The following is a 5,000-nucleotide window of genomic DNA, read 5'->3' on the forward strand; positions in this document are numbered from 1 at the left end:
CTCCAACTCACTGTGTATCATTCCAGGAGGAGCAGTGTGAGAGGGCCCTCCTGACGAAGGCGCTGATGGTGGAGCGCTTATACCTCTCAGGGCACTCGCTCTCACCGTTCATGCACATACCCAGGTTCGTCGGCTTCGTGTACACCTTCGTGCTGAATTCGGAATCTCGCTGTTCGACAAGAACGTCAAGGAAGAGGAGGCGGCGGTCTTCGCAATGTTCGATCGTGAACGTGAGGCAGCCTGTGGTCGTGGAATGCACGTCGCAGCTGCTCTATCTCATCCTGGGAGTCGGCGCAGACGAAGGTGTCATCAATGTAGCGCACGTACATCCTCGGTTTGTTGGAGTTCTGGAAGACCCTCTCTTCGTCGGTACCCATATAGAAATTGGCGAAAAGGACCCCAACGGGGAGATCCCATCGCCATCGCCAGATCGACTCCAAACAAACCGAGGATGTACGTGCGCTACATTGATGACATCTTCGTCTGCCCCGACTCCCAGGATGAGATAGAGCAGCTGCGAAAGTGCATTCCACGACCACAGCTGCCTCACGTTCACGATCGAACATTGCGAAGACCGCCGCCTCCCTTCCTTGACGTTCTTGTCGAACAGCGAGATTCCGAATTCAGCACGAAGGTGTACACGAAGCCGACGAACCTGGGTATGTGCATGAACGGTGAGAGCGAGTACCCTGAGAGGTATAAGCGCTCCACCATCAGCGCCTTCGTCAGGAGGGCCCTCTCACACTGCTCCTCCTGGAATGATACACACAGTGAGTTGGAGCCGCGCCGCCCCCAGGTCCTCATCGACAACGGACACACAATCGTGCTGTTGATGAATCTGAAAAGAAAAGGAAAAAAAATATGGAAGCCTGGTACCACTAGGAACCACGCCCCGATGTTGCAGAGCCCATCAAGCTGTTCTACAAGGGACACTTCCACCGGAGGTACAAGGAGGACGAACAAGCCCTCAAAAAGATCATCAACGAAAACGTCAGCCCCTCCGACCCAGACAAAAATATTAAGTTAATTATCTATTATAAAACGAAGAAGACGAGCAGCCTGGTGATGAGAAACAACCCTTCGGTGCCCCTGCAGGATCCCTTGAAGAAGACGAGGTGTGGTCTACCGTTACACATGTCCCGTCGAGGATGCCTCGGCAAATATACGTCGGTATGACCTCCATGCGTTTCTCCAAGCGAATCTCCTGCCACGCTCAAGAAGGAGCAATCTTCAACCACGCCAGGACTGCTCATAACAAACGATAAAGAGAAATGATATTATTCCTAATATCGAAATAATAGACCAGACAACGGATCCCCGACGTCTGCGCCTCTTAGAAGCCCTCCATATAGGCAAGGAGAAACAAATCTTAACATCACCCAAGGAACGTTTTCTCCTTCCCACCGCCGCCCGGATGAGCAGCGAACGAACGACCCCCCCGACAATACCAGATGATCAGGAGCCCCCACGGGATGACAGGATTCCTGCTACGGTTTGAATTCCTGTCGTTCATCCCCAGGCACACTACTGTGGCGCTCGCACGAGAGAATCCCCGAGACCTTCGAGGCGAGATCCACGACTTCGTCCAAGACCGGCCCGACCAATGAGAATGCAACTCCAGGTCCGATCCGCTATAAATACCGCCCCACAGACTTCCTTGTTACAGTCTCTTCAAACGACTCGTCCGAGGATGACCTGCGAGAATGTCGCAACGTTACGTAATACCAGATATACCAGCTATACCAGCACCAATACCAGCCCCTAAACCGAAGACGAACCCGGCACCGAACTGAACTACGCCTACGGAATAATACCAGCACTGACGACGACCCCTGCTTGACCTGGACCTGATATCCTGTTCCAATAAAACAGATTACCTTCAGCATTTATGATTTTTGAAAATTCCCAATATGAAATATTGGTCAGTTACTCAGAAACATCGCTGAGCCTGAGAAGCGAATTGTAAGGAAATAGAAAAAACAATATATAAAATCAACTCGCTTAATTCTGCCATTCTTTTTAACAGTATTTGCCTAAAAGAGGGTCTTCTACCAATAATAATAATATAATAATAATAATAATAAACCAAACAAAAACTTCTTTCAGTTTTCTTCTGAAGATTGAAAAAGAAACCCGCAAAATCCTTTGTAACTTGTTTACTTCTAAGTATTTACATTTAGTTATACACACTCGAGTACTTTCAGGCCCTGTCTGTGGCCCATTCTCAAGAGAGTTTGGGATGTTAGCCTGGGTCAAGGCCCAGCAGTCTTCTGGAACTTCTTCTCGTTGAGCTGTCATTTATGTGATGGCTGTCTGTTTTCTTGAGAGTTGCCAATCCCCTCTTGTCGCTCTGATATCCTGAGTGAATCCGATTGACCATCAGTTCAGGATATCAGAGTGATAAGAGGGAATTGGCAACTCTCAAGAAAACCAGAACAGCCATCACATGAATGACAGCTCAAACGAGAAGAAGTTCCAGAAGGACTGACTGGGCCTTGACCCAGGCTAACATCCCTAAACAAAAATCTCTTGAGAATGGGCCACAGACAGGGCTGAAAGTACTCGAGTGTGGAGTATAACTAAATGTAAATACTTTAGAAGTAAACAAGTTACAAAGTGGTTTTGTGGGTTTCTTTTTCAATAATAATAATAATAGTCTGTTACAGCAATTTTACAGAAAAAAAATTATTACAATAACAGAAATAGCATAACAGTTAAGGCCATTTTAAGGTTTGATAATAATAATAATAATAACAATAATACTCTGTTACAGCAATTTTACAGAAAAAAAATTATTACAATAACGGAATAGCATAACAGTTTAGGCTATTTTAAGTTTATAATAATAATAAAATATCAAGCGAATGTCCGGCACTTGCACAGAACCAGTACAAAAAAGAGGCATGATTCAGTGGCAAAAGCCTTCCACTGGAGCCTGTGCAAGAAACGTCAGCTACCTTGCAGTAATAAGTGGTACGAGCACCAACCTGAGGGAGTGATAGAAAACGATCACGCAAAGATCCTCTGGGACCATGGTATCAGAACAGATAGGGTGATACGAGCAAGTAGACCAGACGTGACGTTGATTGACAAAATTAAAAAGAAAGTATCACTCATTGATGTCGCAATACCATGGGACATCAGAGTTGAAGAGAAAGAGAGGGAAAAAGTGGATAAGTATCAAGACCTGAAAATAGAAATAAGAAGGATATGGGATATGCCAGAGGAAATTGTACCCATAATCATAGGAGCACTAGGCACGATCCCAAGATCCCTGAAAAGGAATCTAGAAAAACTAGAGGCTGAAGTAGCTCAGGACTTATGCGAGAGTGTGATCCTAGAAACGGCGCACATAGTAAAAAAAGTGATGGACTCCTAAGGAGGCAGGATGCAACCCGGAACCCTACACTATAAATACCACCCAGTCGAATTGGAGGACTGTGATAAAAAACAACAACAACAACAACAACAACAACAATAATAATAATAATAATAATAATAATAATAATAAGAAACAGTCGAAGCAACTTTACAGAAACAATAACATGTAATAAAAAACAGTTAAGACAACTATAAACAACCACGGAACATAATAATAATAATAATAATAATAATAATAATAATACAATAATAATACTAATAATAATACAAATATAATTACATAAATAATAATACAGAATCTCTTGTCAGACAATAACAGAAATAGAATAACAGTTTTTAAGCCATTTAAGGTATACCAGGTAAGAATAATAATAATAATAATAATAATAATAATAATAATAATAATAATAATAATAATAATAATAATAAACAGTCGAAGTAATTTTCTTTACATATAATAAAAAAAAACAGTTAAGACAAATATAAACAACCACGGAACATAATACCAATAATAATAATAATAATAATAATAATAATAATAATAATAATAATAATAATAATAATAATAATGCAGTCAAAGCAACTATACAGAAACAACATTAAATAATAAAATTAGTTGAAACAATATCAACAACCGCGGAACATACCATTACGATCCGTCGTGAGGAAACCACCCCCAACTTCCAACCCGGAGTCACAGGCTACAGCGCCATCTGCAGATGCGTTCCTCTTGACCATGGCAACAATAGCAACGGAGAGGTTGATCCTGACCATGTACAGGTTGACGAAGCCGAACCAGGCCATGATTGCGAGGGCTATGCGGGCGAGCAGCCACCCTGATGGAGGTGAGGTCATTGGACATTGTCGTGAGATGCTTTCGTGGGTTAGTTTCTGAGTCAGGGAAGTGGTGTGGTTAAAGTATTCAGGTGAAGTCGTTGAAAATTATTATGAGATGTATATTTTATCTAATTTTTTTAAAGAGAAGTACTGATTTCGTGTTTTTTTTACTTCAGAGAAGTACCGTGGTAACCACATATAGGTGAAGTCATTGGAAATGATTATGAGGATACGAGATGTTTTCGTTTTTTTTTTTTTTATCAGAGAGGTGAAGTCATTGAAAATGATTATGAGAATACGAGATACTTTCGTGGTTTTTTTGACATTAGAGAAGTGTTGTGCTAACCATATATAGGTGATGTCACTGAAAATGATAATGAGAATACGAGATGATTTCGTGGGTTTATTTATTTTTTTTTTTGACGTCACAGAAGTGTTGTTGTAACCAGTATAAGTGAGGTAATTAAAAATGATTATGAGAATACGAGATTATTTTTTCGTGGTATTTTGACATCTGAGAAGTGCTCTGCTAACCATATATAGGTGAGGTCACTGAAAATTAATCATGAGATTATGAGATGATTTCGTGGCTTTTTTTTTTTTTTGACATCTCAGAAGTGTTATGGTAGCCATATACAGATGAAGTCACGTGACTTTTGATGTCAGGGATGTGGTATGGGATCTATATAGATGCACAGATTACAAACTATTGCTTTTAGATCGTTGGGATGAAAATAGATCATCTTGGAAAAGATTTAACTTTTTTATCAAACAATTCCTAT

The sequence above is a fragment of the Macrobrachium nipponense genome, chromosome 33 (assembly GCF_015104395.2).
Source record: "Macrobrachium nipponense isolate FS-2020 chromosome 33, ASM1510439v2, whole genome shotgun sequence".
Classification (NCBI taxonomy): domain Eukaryota; kingdom Metazoa; phylum Arthropoda; class Malacostraca; order Decapoda; family Palaemonidae; genus Macrobrachium; species Macrobrachium nipponense.